Source organism: Pogona vitticeps, chromosome 1 (genome assembly GCF_051106095.1).
Source record: "Pogona vitticeps strain Pit_001003342236 chromosome 1, PviZW2.1, whole genome shotgun sequence".
NCBI lineage: Eukaryota > Metazoa > Chordata > Lepidosauria > Squamata > Agamidae > Pogona > Pogona vitticeps.
Window position 1 is genome coordinate 106,299,686 of NC_135783.1, and position 19,145 is coordinate 106,318,830.

At 39.9% G+C, this 19,145-nt stretch overlaps 1 long non-coding RNA gene across 2 annotated transcripts in view; it reads right to left on the reverse strand.

The window, feature by feature from the left end:
- Positions 1-19,145, reverse strand: part of LOC140706879 (uncharacterized) — a 233,181-nt gene that overhangs the window by 36,618 nt on the left and 177,418 nt on the right. The gene's annotated exons all lie outside the window — the stretch shown is intronic.

The following is a 19,145-nucleotide window of genomic DNA, read 5'->3' on the forward strand; positions in this document are numbered from 1 at the left end:
TTTTAATTTATTTTTTCACTCTCGCCACTGGGTAGCTGATGAATTAAATAAACCAAACAGCAAAACTATTGATTTTTTAAAAAAAGAAAAGCCCCCATCATCCCCCTCACCAGTTTTTAATAAGGATTGAGATTGTTTTCTTCACAATAGCTTCAAGAAATCCTCCTCCTCCTGAACAGCTTCAAGGACAGGTTGCAGACAGTTGCTTGTGAGTATGTACACAAGCTAAGCTTTTTGCATGCTCACTCAATCCTTTTTGTTTTGAGAGCTTCTGCAGGGCCGCACAGCAAATGTAATCCAGTTTTAACCTGCCGGAGCCCTCAACAGGCTTCTGCAGCACAGACCGAGACCCTGTTGCCCTCACATATAAACTCAGAAATCACCAATAATTTCTGTCTTTCAAAACTAGACTTTAGCCAGGCCTTTCCGTAAATGCTTGGGACACTCAGGTGGACATGAACAAGGTGAGCACATCTCCCGAGCTCTTTTGATGGCTGATCAGTGCTTGTTTTCTTCTTCCCATTTCATGCAGAGTTGCTAGCCCTATCCTCCTCTGTACAGTATGTTCGGCACACCAGTAGTACAGAGTTCACACTCCGATTTAAGTTTGCATAGCACTGTTAGTTCCACTGCACTTAGTGAAGCTAAATTGCCTTTGAAACTTTCTACTTTAGCTTTGGATTATGTTGCCTTTGTCTCAGTCCAAAAGGAGGCCATGATTCCTGAACATTAATCAATAAAGCATGTTGCCTGAAGTAATTAAAGAAGTGTATGATAGTTCACTCAAAGATAAGGGATTCCATTATAATGGGCAGTCTACAACCCTGCAACAAAATAGTATGTAGATTATTTGAGACAACAAGGGAAGCATGTAGAAGTGCTGTGTGTGGGGGGGGGGTAAGTGCCTGTGAAATGCTTACATAATGCTTACATTATGCTTAGCACTACCAGCGAAAAAGAATCATGTGGCATTAAGGAGACATCTGAAAGTATGCAGGTGTTCTGCAGAACTTTGAAGAGAGGAGTTTATTAGCTTAAGAAAGAGGGGGAAATGTACCCCACAGTTTTAATAGTTGGGTGATCTTCAACATAGAAAAATCAAAATGTAGAAAGAAAAACAGGGTTCCATATTTTTTAAAAAATTGGCCCTGGCACACACAGAAGACATACTGCACATTGTTTGCTAGAGATGTACAACAAAACAGAACAGTGAAAAGAGGCCAAATAAGAAGATCACTGTGAGAAATTAACTGCGCTTATGGATCTCTTTAACATCCAATATTACAATGGCTGAAGCCCTATAGTAAGGCACAAATCTGTGGAGATCAAGTCAACACCTATGTAAGTTCCATTGATTCCATTGGCTTACTCAATTTGTGACTTATTACCGCATTTCAGCCCATAACTTTAATATTATCGGTGCAAATGCAAAGAAAAAGACATTCGATTCCAACCAATGTATGTTCAAATCAACAGAATGATATTCTTAAGTGATTTTCCTCTTTTGTGGGAAACACCATGCTTCAGTGGCTGACTTGATCAGAATCTAAATGTGTGTGGAATTGGGCTCACAGAGTTCTGAGTAGATGCAGAGAATAAGTCCTCCCCCCCCCCCAATAATTCCACAGAGTGCAGCAAAGAATGTCGTAGTTGTTTGGCATTTCTTTACTATTGTGCTATCTTTCAGATAATCTTGCTCTTTTATATTTTAAAAATCTTCATTTTGAAAAAGAAATCATTACTTACTAGACTTTAATTTCCTTATTCAAAAAAACTAATATGTGTGCCTATATTCTATAAAACTAATCAACTCTATTATGGACTTTAATATATTCCCTTAATTGCTCACACTGATAAAAAAAGGAGCCCATGTTCCTTTAGTGTCATTTAATGAAATTAAACAAATCAATCAGAAGCTTTCTTCTTCAGCTTTATATTAGCTTTGCAAAACATAAAAGTCTTGTTCTAAACAGCATTCAGGGAAAAGAGGGAGTTCCATTTCCTTGAGAATATAGACCGATGCATCATAAGTTCTCCATCTACAACTTACAGAGATACAGTATGACACAATATTTTATTAACCATCTGCACGGACAGAAGATGGAAGTGAAATGTTTCCCTTGTGACTATGGAATGAACTACAGAACATCTCTAAAATATTGATAATATCCTAGCTCATAAGTCCATGTCATACGGTCCCTTGTTAAAGTTTTTACATGGAGCTATTTACAGTAGATGCTGGGATAAAACTAATGATCCAAGAGATGTGAAAATGGTAACATCTTATTAGATGGGGGAAACAAGCACGTAATCTCCCATGCTGTCTCTATTTAATGAAATATTGTGTTACATTCATTTCGATTCATAAATTCTGTATTGCAGGGCAGTATGTTTCTGTGTTGTACTTTAAAAATAAGTTCTTGAAGACTTGACATGGGATTTAGCAAGCTTTAGATAACATAATCTCTGTCTAATGGGATTTTTTAAAAAAAGTCACTAAGTGTATGAATTATACGAAAAGAAGAAAAATCAACGTTAATATCAAATAATGAACTGCAGAAGTTCAAGCAGCGGACAATACACTTTTTCCATCAACAGAATTGTTTAATAAGAATCTATCATCAATGCAGGAAATGCTAAGCAATAAGTGAATCATGATGACTTATTTCTTTTTAATTCTATGGTCCCAGCTGGAACAAGGTGTGATTGGAGAATGGTTTAATTGTTCATAGACATCTGTCTTTGGATTCAATTGAAAAATAATATCCTGGGCATAAAATAGCCTGAAGAATTTTTGACATTTTTATATCTTTAACAATCAAGGCTTTGTCAGAAAGTCAGGTAGTGTGGCTCTTTCTCTTTTTAGAAAACAACCTTATAGACACATTTAAAATATAAGAGAATAAAGCTCAAGCAATAAATCAATAGGTACAGCTGGAAAGCAGATGTTCACTTGAGTACTCTCAGTGCTTAAGGAAAACTATTAAAACTGTTACTTACCCAAATGAGAAATTTTGATAATTTATTGTTCTTGGGGTCGTCCCCCACCCACCACCCATTTTCCCCAGCCTTTCCCAGTTTGAGAGTTGAATCATAGATAGATAGATAGATAGATAGATAGATAGATAGATAGATAGATAGATAGATAGATAGATAGATAGATAGATAGACAGACAGACAGACAGACAGACAGACAGACAGATAGATAGATATAGATATAGATATATATCCTTCGATCAGAGTAGATGTACAACAATTTATATATAAATTGTTTTTGTCAATTAATCTGGAAGACTTGCTCCTCTAGAGTAAATGTTTTTCCAAGAAATGCCCAAGGCTACTGTCAATCAAATTAGCCAATGACCTATGAGTTGTTTACTATACTGTGAAATAAAATGATAAACGTGTGTCAACTGGTAAAATGTGACACTTCATGTTGGACAAGCTTAGGTTACATAGGTTTCATGTTGGCTTTACTCACACCTCATAGGATTTTTTGAAAAGAGAGATGGCGATCAAGGGAGAAATATAATATTAAGCTTTATAAGGTATAGGTAATCACGCGCTTCAAGTCTTTTACCGTGTGGCCACTCTCCCAGTCTGTTTTTCAAATGCATGTTAAAATGGTACTTGCTTACTGCCGTCTGTGCATGTTTTTCTTCTGTCTTATGAATAGTGACAAAAAATAATTGGTTTCCTTGAGCATTCTCCTGGCTTTAGTTCCAAAACAATAATAATGACTTGGAGAGAATGCCACTGGCTTAAATTATTAGTGAAATGCTGAGCCAAGAATGCAATTACATTTACACGCAGTAACACAAATACCTTACAGTAAAATAAAAAACAAAAAACAAAGGCAATGCTTGAAATTAAAACTGGATCACCATATCACTTTCTCTCTCTCTCTCTCTCTCTCACAATCTGTGTGTGTATGCACATACCTATGTGTGAATATATGAATTTACAAACCATAAACATTGGTACCCAATAGACTTCAAAAATCAAATGCAAAAATTCTGGGCATTATCCCATCATGAAAATCAAGTTAAAATGTTATATTTCAGAAAAAAAATGGAGCGAGTATTCTCCACCATTACATCTCCCATGGAAACTAATGAGATGTTAAGTGTCCAGGTTTGGGTAGATCATATCTAAGTATCTAAGTATGTATTTATCATTCATTAAAAAAAATCAAACTTCAGGAGAAGGGAGGCACTTTGGGAATCAAAAGCAGGTGCTTGACTCTGCCGTTGAAATTAGTGAGGCTTTAAAAGACTATAATTTATAGCAATGTTGGTATAAATATCTCTAAGCCAGGCCATCTCACTGTCATTGAACATTCAAACCCAATAAATTGAGGTGCATATATATAAAGCTCTTCATGTATATGAGAAGAAGCATATCTCTCTCTCTCTCTCTCTCTCTCTCTAGTATTCCAAACTATAGTTTTAAACCCAGGCCTACTATGCCCAGAAATACACCTAACATACAATGTGCTCTTTCATCATAAAGAGAGGCTTCTAATTTTTTTTCCTGTGACACCTACCGTATTTGCCGGCGTACAAGGCGACCAGCCGTATAAGACAACCCCCCTACAGAAGAGGCTGGGCGGGTGGCGGCAGGAGGAGGAGGAGGAAAAGGGAAACGGGCAGGTGGCGGGCGAGCAAGCACGCTGCTGGCTAAGTGGCATGGGGCGGCGGGCACCCCAGGCGGCGGGCTCTGGTCGCTCAGGCATGGCAGGCTGTGCTTCCCTCCCTCCATCCAGACCGACTGCCTGCCTGCCCGCCCACCTGCCTTCCTCCCCGGCCAGCGCAGCCCCACATCACTCGTTCAAGGGCGGCAGCAGCGGCTCCTTCCTGGCCCAAATGAAGTGCACCCGGCATACAAAACGACCCCCCCCACTTGGAGGCATGTTTTTTGGGCCCCAAAAGTCGTCTTGTACGGCAGCAAATACGGTACTGATATTGAAAACAGCTGGAGGGGGGAGGAGGCAGATATATGATGAAAGTCAACCTTACTATGGAAATATTGTTCCTTTCAATCACAGTAGATGTACAACATGACCATTTTATTAACAATGGAAGAATAAGATGTTCTGGAACCCACATCTTTAAACCAGAAGCCATGCTTGTAAGCCACGTTATTCTAGTGTTCAGACTCATAGAATAGTACACCAAGAATGAAGAGTGACTCAACTGAACATGGAATGTCTCACAGTAACTGTCCCATTAATCATGTAAAGAACCTTGAGAAGGGTTAAGAACTGCTTTTGCAAATGCTTATTTATGGTAGGTTTCACTAAAATGAAGGTAAGAGTCAAATCTTTGGAGAAGAAGATAACACCTTTGTTAATAAAAATCAAACATCTGCATTAAGAGAAAAGACTAATTAATGGCTACATGTAGTCATACCTTTGCAGCTTTGACATGCCCTGGTCTTCATCTGGTCAGTCAGGTCGTGAAATACCAGATTAATTAGGTGCTGATTTGAGCTCTCTATCACTTGTTGACTATGCAGGTCAGTAAAAAAAATGTCTCTGACCATTCCAATTTAACCCTTCTGACTTAAACCCAATCTCAATGTTAATCTGGATCACTGGTTCTTAACCTTGGGTTACTCAGGAGTTTTGGACTGCAACTCCCAGAAGCCTTCACCACCAACTGTGCTGGCTGGGGTTTCTGGGAGTTGCAGTTCAAAAACATCCGAGTAACAAAGGTTAAGAACCACTGATCTGGATGACCTTTGCCACACACCTACATACATTTACTTCAGAGTAAACTACAGACAGAGAGGAAATTGCATGCTATGCATCCTCCATAATAGCTGAAATCTTGTGAGCCGCCCAGAGTAGACTATGTCTAGATGGGCGGCATATAAATGCAATAAATAAAATAATAAATAAATAAATAAATCTTGATGTACAGTTTCACATGTAGAAGAGGAATGAAGCCAGCAGCAACAGCAAACCACCAGTGATAAAGGCTTCATCTGGTGATTTCAGATTGCAAAAACAAAAAGAAAGGGAAAAAAAACTTCTTCATGTTGTATATAAGTTGTGAGCCTCCCAACATTCTCAATGAAGCCTTGAATTGGTGGTGATTCACTGTTTTCGCTGCTGACTTCATTCCTGGTGCATACACAGAGCTGCATAACTGAATTTCAGCCAATATGTAGTTTAACCCTCACTTGGAGTAAATTCAACAGCAAGCAGCTTGGCTTCCTTATGAATAAGCATCACTAGGATCGGGCCCCATGCCATCTACCTTGGGCTTCCAGAAATAATTATTACTAGTAACTTGAACACTCATTCCAGAGGGATCGTCTTTCTGCATGAGCAAAGCATACAACACCAGAGTTCCATTGCTGTTTCATATGACATGACATACAGCTTCATTAATCTTTATATTCCACACTGCTGCCCCAGTCTCACTATGAGACTGGATGATGTTTTTAAAAAGAACAACATGTAACAGCAATGGTCCTATTCTTTGGTGTGAAACTAACCATAGCAAAGCCACTAAGCGGTTGAGTTATTTTAGTAAAACATTGTTCTGTTAACTGCAGAAAACAAAGTCAAGATTCAGCACTCTGGGAAAAGTTATTTGTGATGTCATCAAACTACTGCAACCTGCACACTCAGCAAATTCAGTAGCAATCATTATTTCTCAAGTCCAAAGGCTCCTCTTTGGAGATTCTATGAATCAAATTATGGGGGATGTGTGGCTGTGCATGAAATTCTGTTCCAAAGTTAGATTAGTCTGATTTCCTATATTGTTGCTATTATGGTACCCTTATGAAGCATAGACTCCTATTCTAGAGAGCTTCCTAGTAACACTCAGATCAAAACATCTTAGCATTTCTTTCTTACAGGGTATAGAAGCTATAGGTCTAGTGCCCATGAGGAGTGTATCACGTGTCACAAGGCTCATCCAAGATCCATCAGTCAGAGCCAACTGCAGAAAGATGTGCATTTTAAATGGAAGAAGAAGGTGCCTCTGAAATAGGGAAGCAATCATGCACTCATTTTGTCCTTGCAGCCAAGAATGAAACATGTCGAGTGTTTCCTGCTCATTATAAGTACATAAGAAGAGATCAGGCCCATCTAGTCCAGCTTCCTGTATCTCACAGTGGCCCCACCAGATGCCTCTGGGAGCACAAAAGACAACTAGAGACTTGTCTCCTGATACCCCTCCCCTGCATCTGGCATTTTGAGGTACCTTCCTTTTAAGACTGGAGATTATACATCCCCATCATGGCTTGTAACCATGTGATGGACTTTTCCTCCAGGAATCTGTCCAGTTCCCTTTTAAAAGCATCTAGGCCAGATGCCATCACCACATCCTGTGGCAAGGAGTTCCACAGACTGACAACACGCTGGACAAATAAATATTTTCTTTTGACTGTTCTCACTTTCCCAACACTCAATTGGAGTGGATGTCCCCTGGTTCTGGTATTGTGTGAGAGGGAAAAGAGCTTCCTTCTCTCCATTTTATCCATCCCTGCATAATTTTATACGCTTCACTCATGTCCACCTTCAGGCATCTTTTCTCTAGACTAAAGAGCCCCAAACACTGTAGCCTTTCCTCATAAGAGAGGTGCTCCAGCCCAGTCAGCATTTTAGTTGCTCTCTTCTGCACCTTTTTGAGTTCCACTTTCTTTTGAGGTGCGGCAACCAGAACTGTACACAATACTACAGGTGCGGCCTTACCAGCGTTTTGTACAATGGTATAATGTTGGCTGTTTTATTTTCAATCCTCTTTTTTAATGTTCAATCCTCTTTTTAGCATGGAATTGACCTTTTTTACTGCTGCCACACACTGGGTTGACACTTTCATCAAGCTGTCCACCAGCACGCCAAGATTTCATTCCTGATCCATCAGGGGCAGTTTAGAACCCATCATCTGATAAAGTTTTGATTTTTTTGCCCCAATGTGCATTTTGTTGTTGTTTAGTCATTAATTCATGTCTGACTCTTTGTGACCCCATAGACCAGAGTACGCCAGGCCTTCCTGTCTTCCACTGCTCCCAGAATTTGGTCAAATTCATGTTGGTTGCTTCGATGATGCGGTCCAACCATCTGTCATCCCCTTCTTCTCTTGCCTTCACTCTTTCTCAACATCATGGTCTTTTCCAGGGAGTCTTCTCATGAGATGGCTAAAGTACTGGAGCCTCAGCTTTAGGATCTGTCCTTCCAGTGAACACTCCAGGTTGATTTCCTTCAGAATGGATAGGTTTGCTCTCCTTGCAGTCCAGCGGACTCTCAAGAGCCTCCTCCAGTACCACAATTCAAAAGCACCAATTCTTCGGTGGTCAGCCTTCTTTATGGTACAGCTCCCACTTCCATACATTACTACTGGAAAAACCATACAATATTAAATCCAGATTCACTTGTCATCTGGTGGGTTCCATAACAAGTTGCTCCAAGGCACAGTCGTTTAGCATGTCAAGAAACCCGGGTCTCTCTTTCTTGACCCGAGCATGCATTGACCCAGTTGATGTGAAGATACTTGAAGTCCCCCATGATTACAATCCTGTCCCTCATGGACACCAAGAGGGACAGGAATTATATATATATGAGTTCAAGTCTCCTGGAACTTGGGATGTATGATGTGCTGAATCTTTATTGCATCTACTCTGACCACAACTGAAGGTGAAGCTACACTGGTCATTTGTACTGATTTCAGCTCGAACGTATTTTAAATCAATTTATAGTAATATTGTTTTTTGTATCACTGTTCACGTTCACTTTGAAAATTATTACTCCGACATAAACTAGGAGCTTAAAGCTGCTTCATGAAACTACACATGAGGTTTAAAATCATTTCAGGAACCGGCATGTTTGCAGACCATGCTTTTGAAAAGCATCCTTTGGAATGCTTATATTTCTCTCTCTTTAAAAAAACAACAAATTTTCAGTGGCATATTGCTACAGTGATGTAGTGCTAAAAAAATTTTTAATCAAAAAGATTATTTTTGACCCACAAAGGCAGTTTTTAATATGACAGGAACACACACATTGCCTGAAGTGATTCATAAAATATCAATTTCAGAAGCATATTAAATTTAAAAGCTCCTGCCAGCCTCTTCAAACAAACAAACAAACAAACAAACAAAACACCCCCTCAGTTTGCATTCAAAAAGAAGCAGGCTTCATTGTGCATCATGTAGTCAGGATTTTTAAAATAGATTTTAATTACACAAAACCTGATTCAAGAGTAGTTCTTACTGTCGTTGTATCCATGCTCTGAGTCTAAACATTGTTTGGTATTGAATTTGAAACACTGAGCTCATTAGTCTTTCACTCTTAAGTTTATCCCTGAATATGTCGTGCTCTCTCCATTTCAGCAGCTCAATTTAAGGAAAAAGAATTATTATACAATTAGGAGTCACAAAGTCTTGACTATCCACTGTAAAACACAGAAATCTACAGTGGATTCTGACATACTCTTGCCCATTCTGGCATGTCATACAGTATTTCCACTTTGCATGGCTATTGCAAAACTGATTGCCACTTGACATTTCTGATCTCAGTTTCAAACCACAAAACCACTGTCCCTTGCTTTTTGTTCTTTTTAAGGTACGCAGGTGCTTTTTCACTTCATGTCATGCTAACTAAATTTCTAGCTATCTCAGATGCATCAGAGTAACTGTACATACAGATTACAGATTTTATGTGTTTGATTTTATTATGAAGAATTATTTTTAAGGATGTTGGAAGAAAAAAAGCATCAGTTTGTAAAGTCATATGCTGATCTTCCTACAAGTGAGAATAACAAAGGCCTACCTATGAACTTTGCACAACTATACTTTGATTGATACACATCTGAACTGTTAGATTGGTCGGTGGTTTAGGTTGGGAGTTCAATTCCCCATTGTGCCTCCTTGACAGGGGCTGAATTCAATAATCCATAGGGTTCCTTCCAGCTCTGCAGTTCTATGATTATGATGATCTGAAAGCCTGAAAGAATAGGATACAACAAACTCACTAAAACTTTAGAGCCTGGCTCTTATGATATCTTATAGTTTGTATCTGTGTGTGAGAGAGAGTGGGGGAGAGGTAATAATGAAAACTGTGTTTCCTTGCTGGGTGACCAACGCTGCATCATACAGGTTAAATTACTTGTCACTAAGCATACTGAGACATTTCACATTGATTTCAGTGAAACCTAAGTTCAATTAAACCATACCTGGATCCAAAACACTGAAATAATTTTGGTATTCATAAGTTTCTTTTTAAGAGAACATGCTGGGAAATGTATGTATGTATGTATGTATGTATGTATGTATGTATGTATGTATGTATGTATGTATGTATGTATGTATGTATGTATGTATGTATGTATGTATGTATCTATCTATCTATCTATCTATCTATCTATCTATCTATCTATCTATCTATCTATCTATCTATCTATCTATCTATCTATCTATCTATCTATGTATCTATGTATCTATGTATGTCTCACCTTTCTCCTGAACAGGGTCCAAGGCAGATCACTATATATAAAGTTAAAATGATAAATTATTATGGCATGGTTTGGGAGTAGCTCTGTAGCGGACAAAAACGCTCTACAGAGAACCATTAAAATTGCCCAGAATATCATCGGGCTCCAGCTACCAACCCTGGATGACATCTTCACATCCCGCTGTCTGAGGAAGTCACACAGCATCCTGAGAGACTCTTCCCATCCTGCTTATAACTTTTTTGAACTGTTACCATCTGGCAGAAGATATAGAACAATTAAGACTCGGACCACACGTTTTCTCAATAGTTTTTATCCCAGAGCTATAATTGCAATTAATAATGAGCTTAAAGACCACCAGTAGTGAATAATTAGTTGGATTGTGTTACTTGGCCTGCGGTGTAGATGTTTGTATTTTTAGTGGAGGACTTTTAGTGGGTGGGGAGTGTTTGGGGAGTTTTATGTGTGTGCATGTGTCTGGTCTCTGGGTGTCTGTGAATTTCGTTGTATGGGTATACTGTGTATATACTTACAATGACAATAAATTATTATTATTATTATTATTATTATTATTATTATTATTATTATTATTATTATTATTATTATTATTATTATTATTATTATTATTATTATTACAATATTTAAAAAGAATTAAACAAATACAGTATTAAACCTAGTAGATAAAAACACTATTTGAAACACATTAAAGGCTACAAAAACACAGCAGTCCTATTTTTAAAAATCCATCTTAGACAACCAGCTACTAATGGAAAGCCTGCCTGAAGAGAAAGGTCTTTGTCTGCTTTGGAAGAAAAGCAAAGACAGCAAAGACCCCAGCCTGACCTCCCATGGGAGGGATTTCTGGAGTCAGGGGGACAGTGACAAAGAAGACTTGGGGGTGCTCCTGTATTTTATGGGGGAGTGTAACTCCATCCAGCATAGGCTGGATCTCCTTTTAATGGACTAGGAGCACTACTCTAGGTAAAGTTGCAATCTATTCTTGAAAACATTTTGGATAGAATAAAACACAGATTGTAAACTAATATGATAGGGGATTTCTACTGACCCATTTTGCTTTCCCTTCAAAGACCATTACCCAGTACAGAAGAATTTTCATCCAAACCATTTGTAGTTATTTGTTTGCTAAATGAGTTTAGCGATCTACTTAGACATAATTTAAATACCATTTAAAACTCCATTAGCTATGTTTATTACCAAAATTTAAATAGTAACTTCTTCCCTTTTTTGCTGCTTAAAAAAAATGGGAAAGAGAAAGCAGGAATGGCTGGCAGAGTTAATTAACCCCATGGTCTTCAGCCTCTTGAGACAAAGGCTGTACATGAACATGGCTCATTGACCTGCAACGAAACATATTAGTAAGCCTGCCCAGAAGTCACCACGAGAAGGAAGAGAAAGTCGAGACAGAGAATATCAATTCCTTGTTTATATTCAAAGTCATCTGCAAACAGCTGTAAATTTTATAAAATATCTGTATACTTATCATATGTAATTCATTTCACTCCGTATTTAAGGGGTTATTGTTGAACATGCTGCTGAATGCTATGTAGAGGACAGGTTTCATACACACACACACACACACACACACACACACACACACACACACACACACACACACACACACACACACACACACACACACACACACACACACACACACACACACACATCTTGCGGTTCCACATTTGACTTCTAAAAAAACCCGTTTAAATGTATGCCTATTTCAGAGGGACCAAGACTTATCTGCCGGCTCCCCAGTTGTTCCCAGAACAGCCGACCCATGGGCTGGCAACAAGACACAAAAGGGGCTGGAGTCAACACGACAGCCACCGCATGGCTGCTCTGGTGTGCTAGGGATGCCAGGAGAATGGCACAGAAGAGTCCTCACTGACTTCCCATTGGTCAGTGGGGAAGAGTTCTTCTCCATGCCAGCTTTGATTGACTGGCGGGAGATTTCCAATTAGAACTCCAGGCAGCGGGGCAGCGGGCTTCAATCCAGGCTGCCTGCGTTACATAGAGAAGGAGGTGGAAAACTACTGCAGCCACTTCACACTTCATTGGCTTTCTCCCCCCCCTTCTCCTCTCTCTGTTTTACGGTAATGGTATTGTTGAGTTAATGATTGTTGCTTGGACATTAAGGGTTATCAGTTGGTTATGTGTCTTGCTGCCTTTGTCACAACTTGGTTTGTTTGTTTGGGGCACTGAGTTTGGATCCAGATGGTACGAGGACAGCAAGCAGGAGCCTGTTCACCCAGGTTATTAAAGAAATCCCCACATGGGGGGAATTGGAGCAGGGACGTGGTCTGGCCTAGCTCATCGGTCTATTGACCCAGCCTGGTTCTCAGGTGCCTGAGACTCATGGAGTGGTGTACATCCATGTGGTCTCCAAAGGACTGCTGTACATTTAGACAGGATTTCTTGAAGTTAAAATGAGGAACCACCAAGTGGGGTGCGGAGGGGTGATTGCCAAACCCATCCTTTATATACAATTTCCCTGATGCTGGGTCAGGGACTATTGTTGTAACCAATAAAGTTGTGGCCTTTTCTTCCAAAAGAGTGATCTGTGTCTGCTTTATATGTAGGTTTCAACAGCTTGGGGCTTACTCAGCACTAGACACCAATATATGGCTTTCATGCAGTTGCTGGGTTGTTTTTCATTCTTCCATAAGTGATAAATATTCTGCAAAGAAATAGGGAGAAGGTTCTCAAAGGCCTGACAGAAAAGCCATGTTTTTATTTGCTTTCTGAATGCCAGGAGGGTGGAGGTCTGACACGTGGTAATGAGTTCCATAGAGAGGTGTCTACCACAGAGAAGGCCTGGTTCCTAGTTGTAGACTTCTGGGAATCCCTTGGGGTTGCTACCCACAACATCCCAAGGATTAGGAGGTGCAGGTGGTAGACTTGAGGGAGAGGCACTCTGCCAGACAGCAAGGTCCCAAATCATTTAGGGCTTTGTATGTCAACATCAACAACCTGAACTTCTCCTGGATACAAACTGGCAGCCTGTGCAAATGTCCCCGATACAAGCTTGGCTGCTGAGTTTTGCACCTGCTGCAGCTGGCTTGTTTTTTTAAATAACTGGTGAGCCAACATGGACCACTTCGTTGGGATAAAGGTGGCATAAAAATGGAACAGAATGAAATGAAATGATAAAGCAAATAAAGGAACACAACGTGGAACTTCAAACATTGACTCTCCTTGCTTCAGTACTCAATATTCTCTGCATCTAGAAGCCAGGTGGGTCTGCTCCCTTTTACCCTTCCATCACCAGTCAAAGACCTTCCTCTTCAGGCAGGCTTTTAAGCAGCTAGTTGCTGACCAGAGCAGCTCATGGTTTCACTGCAAAATGTCAGAAGTGCCCTATTTGCTCAATTCATTAGCCTTCTGTTGTTGTTTATGCATTAGTTTCTATTATATTCCTGCTTATGCATTACAATATAAAACCTAAAGAATTTGAAACATAAAAGAACTGACGCTGTTGATAAGGGTGCATCCTATTCTAAGCAAAATTAAACTTCTTCCAGACATCTTTAAAAGGGTCATAGTTATAGCAAGGAGTATCTGTCGATGAGACTCTTCATGAGAAACGCAGTTGAATGACTACAGCCAAGAACAGGTCAGATTCATGCAAGTTACCACATTTTCAACAAGCGGGAAAGAAGCATTCTGCTTTGTGAACACAGGGAACGTAATGATCAAACATTTCCATTTCATGAGTGTGAAAAATTACCAGGTCTATGGTTTTCCCCTCACAGTATAATGTTGATTTCTGATTCCTTTACATTTTGCATTTTTGCTTAGCATTTACATTCTAAAGACAAACAACACTCAAAAGCATGAAATCCCAAAGTCACCTCAGGATAAAAGAGGTGATTTATAAACACATAATAGTCATTTTTGATACTTTTCATCATTAGTCAAGCTGAGAGAACAAATTGGAATCTGAGCGTCTGGTGAGTTTTGTGAGGGGATCTCCAGATAAATGTAGCCAACAATGAAGGATAATTCATATTAAAAGATAATGGATATTATATGCAATTATGACTGTAGCCAGCCCAAGTGTGTTTAAAATGAATGCCTCCATGTGAAAACACAGAGGTGGGTGAATTAATCTTTGAGGTTGTTTTTTTCACATTCTCTTCTTCTACATGGATGTGTCCATCTGCACATCTAATTTTATTATGAATATTACAGTTTTTCTAGAGCAAAGTCAAAGATTTCTGACTCTCAAATGCAGCTCAAAACACAAACCATTTAATGAGATCCTGTGTTAGTTATTATGGAGTAATCTGGTCCATCACTTGCCTGCAAGCTCGCTGGTTTGCTTCCTTGCTTGCATGCTCACTTCATGGTTTCCTTCTCTGTACGTACCATTGGATCTTCTCACATATTATTGCTTCCCTACTCTAAATGAAGCCACAGCCGGCATTTTTGCAAAGGGCAGCCAGTGTCCCTTTCTACAGGTCCTGGGGGCAGAGGCCAACTGGAAGCAGCATCAATGGTGGGGATTATGGTGGGGGGGGGTGACAGGGGGCATCGGTGGGGGTGGCAGGGACCTGCGGTGGTGTGGGAGGCAACGGGGGGGGTGTCAGATGTTTTCACTAACCCCTCCATGAATCAACGAATAAATTCAGGCTTCGTCGGTTCATGCAGGCAGCTTCGTGCTTTCTGAGCCATCAAAAGTTGCCAAAATGGTGAGTCGTCCCCATATCTAGTCTACAGCTGCCAGAAGCCCCAATCCTTGCCCATGCTGACTAGGTTTTTTGGAAGCTGTGATCCAACAGCATCTGAGGAACTAAGATTAGGAACAATGGCAATATATGCTGCTGTACATACAGGATGTCTTCACTGATTCTACCTCCTGTGTCTATCTTCCTCTCTACTTGTGTCTTTTCCCCACATGGAAAGCTTATACTTTTCTCAGGGTGATGTGTGCTACTAGGTAGATAGACTTGGCTGTGACCTTACAGTGTAATTATACTTAAAAGTAAGTCTTACTAAGTTCAGTGGGATAAGCATTCTTTTGTGTACAGCCACAGACTAATTTACGGTTCACTGAACTGCACCATATATAATTTAGGCAAGATGAAAGATTATTGCTTTTCCCAGAGTCTTGTCTTTTCCTCATAAAATATATAGCAGGGCTACATATTTTGTATTGCAACTTGCTCCCTGAATATTGACAGATAAAGTCACATAGTCCAAGGCTATGTAAGACAGAACTGCAGTTTCTCAAAGCCATGAATGCGGGTGAAAAGCCTTCAAAACATTACTGTTTTGAGCTATTCTTCATTTTATTTTAGTCTTATACTAGTCTTTCAAAAAAAAAAAAAAAGCCACTGGCAGTGATCCAAAGATGGAAGATGAAGCGAGACCTTCTCTAATGTAGTAGCTAAAAGAATGAGCTATGAATCAAGACATTCCCTGTTCAGTATCTCCTCAGCTATGAACCCAGTTGGTCGCCCTAGGCAAATATTGTCCCTCAGCCTCATCCCCCCCACCTGGAATATGATAATAACATTGACGATAATACAAGGATGCTGAAAAGATTAATGAGACAATGTATAAACGCATGCAACAGACCTTTTTCTGCCTTCTCTCCTCTTCAAACTCTGCTTCAAAATGTGTTTAAAGAGTGAGCATATGGCATTGTGTAGCACAAGGAGAGTTGATAACCATTAATTTTGATTATTACCAGTTAAGAAACATCAATACAGTTTAATGGTTATTATTTCTTCTGAAATGAAGAGGATTCAGATAGTTCAGACATGTACAGTGGCCTTCATCCACAAAGATTAAGGGAACTCAACAGCTTTTACTACTGCCCTGCATGATACCCAGGTGTTTGCAGATCCAGGCAAATTATCGTAGCATTGGTAGGCCATATCTGACATATAGGCTACATGCAATTTGGTACATGAGAAGTCAGAAGTTGCATTCTGGCATAGAACTGACCAGAATGGGTATCCTCATTATCCTCCATGCATGACTACACTAGAGTCATTTTAAGCATCATATGCTTTTCTAACAAAATGAATCAAAACCATTTTTTCTATATGGCACATTTTGCATCCTTTCTCCTATCAAACAACATGATGGTTTAGCTGTATCCAATGCATATTCATGAATTTAGGTCACACAAATCAAATAGCCAGTTGGCTTTATTGCTCTGCTTAATGAGAAAGAATTAAAATCCAGCAGGGACATGACCCAGAACCTTTCTCTTCCTCTTATGTGTCAGCTTGACTCTCTATAGCTCTGTGATCAACTGCATTCTAAGAGGAAGTTGACACAGGCTCAACTTTCTGCAAATGCAGGTAAAATGGAATGTGAATGGCCTGAAACCTGATGCTGATGTAACCTGGTTCTGCACCATTACCCATAATTGGTGTCTTCAGCTTTGTATAGCTCCAATTTCATTTCTTTAATAGTGTGGACTTTGATAGGAATCGTGTTAGGGTTACATTTCTCTCTGTCTTCTCCTTTCTTTTCTCCTGGTGTCACTGTTGAATTCTCACACAGCATAAGTTTATCTCTGAAAGAAATCCCCACCACTGGTCTTTAATAGCAGTTTAATGGGCTGTAAAACCTCAGATTTTTCCCCAACTGATTTTATTACCAGAAGGAGTGTTCTTCGTCGCTTTGAGTTTGGTCAATAAAGATTTCTTTCTTCAAAAAAAAAAAATGCCTAGCAAAGTAGAGAAATTGTAGCCCAAACTAGATTGAACAATGCAATTATTTTTATTCCCTTTGTCGTCATTTAGTCGTTTAGTTGTGTCCAACTCTTCGTGACCCCATGGACCAGAGCACACCAGGCACTCCTATCTTCCACTGCCTCCCGGAGTTGTGTCAAATTCATTCTGGTAGCTTCGATGACATTGTCCAACCATCTCATCCTCTGTCGTCCCCTTCTCCATTTGCGTTCACTCTTTCCTAACATCAAGGTCTTTCCAAGGAGTCTTCTCTTTTCATGATATGGCCAAAGTACTGGAGCCTCAGCTTCAGGATCTGTCCTTCCAGTGAGCACTCAGGGTTGATTTCGTTTAGAATTGATAGCTTAGTTCTCCTTGCAGTCCAGGGGACTCTCAAGAGCCTCCTCCAACACCACAATTCAAAGCATCAATTCTTTGGCAGTCAGCTTTCTTTATGGTGCAGCTCTCACTTCCATACATCACTACAGGAAAAACCATAGTTTTGACTAGGCGGACTTTTGTTGGCAAGGTGATGTCTCTGCTTTTTAGGACGCTGTCAAGGTTTGTCATCGCTTTCCTCCCAAGAAGCAAGCGTCTTTTAATTTCTTGACTGCTGTCTCCATCTGCAGTGATCATGGAGCCCAAGAAAGTAAAATCTGTCACTGCCTCCATATCTTCCCCTTCTATTTCCCAGGATGTGATGGGACCAGTGGCCATGATCTTAGCTTTTTTGATGTTGAGCTTCAGACCGTTTTTTGCACTCTCCTCTTTTGGCCTCATTACAAGGTTCTTTAATTCCTCCTCACTTTCTGCCATTAGAGTGGTATCATCTGCATATTGGAGGTTGTTGATATTTCTTCCAGCAATCTTGATTCCGGCTTGGGATTCATCCAGTCCAGCCTTTCGCATGATGTATTCTGCATATAAATTGAATAAGCAGGGGGACAATATACAGCCTTGTCGTACTCCTTTCCCAATTTGGAACCAATCAGTTGTTCCATATCTAACTGTTGCTTCCTGTCCCACATATAGGTTTCTCAGGAGATAGATAAAGTGGTGAGGCACTCCCATTTCTTTAAGGACTTGCCATAGTTTGTTGTGGTCCACACAGTCAAAGGCTTTTGCATAGTCAATGAAGCAGAAGTAGATATTTTTCTGGAACTCTCTGGCTTTCTCTATAATCCAGCGCATGTTAGCAATTTGGTCTCTAGTTCCTCTGCCCCTCCGGAATCCAGCTTGTACCTCTGGGAGTTCTTGGTCCAGATACTGTTGAAGCCTACCTTGTAGGATTTTGAGCATAACCTTGCTAGCGTGGGAAATGAGTGCAATTGTACAGTAGTTGGAGCATTCTTTGGCACTGCCCTTCTTTAGGATTGGGATGTAGATTGATCTTTTCCAGTCCTCTGGCCACTGTTGAGTTTTCCAAACTTGCTGGCATATTGAATGTAGCACCTTAACAGCGTCATCTTTTAAGATTTTAAATAGTTCAACTGGAATGCCATCACCTCCACTGGCCTTGTTGTTAGACAAGCTTTCTAAGGCCCACTTGACTTCACTCTCCAGGATGTCTGGCTCAAGGTCTGCAACCACATTATCTGGGTTGTCTGGGATATCCAAATCTTTCTGATATAATTCCTCTGTGTATTCTTGCCACCTCTTCTTGATGTCTTCTGCTTCTGTGAGGTCTCTCCCATTTTTGTCCTTTATCCTGTTCATCTTTACACAAAATGTTCCTCTAATATCTCCAATTTTCCTGAACAGATATCTGGTTTTTCCTTTTCTATTATTTTCCTCTATTTCTTTACACTGTTCATTTAAGAAGGCCCTCTTGTCTTTCCTTGCTATTCTTTGGAAGTCTGCATTCAATTTTCTGTAACTTTCCCTATCTCCCTTGCTTTTCATTTCCCTTCTCCTCTCTGGTATTTCTAAGGCCTCATTGGACAGCCACTTTGCTTTGTTGCATTTCCTTTTC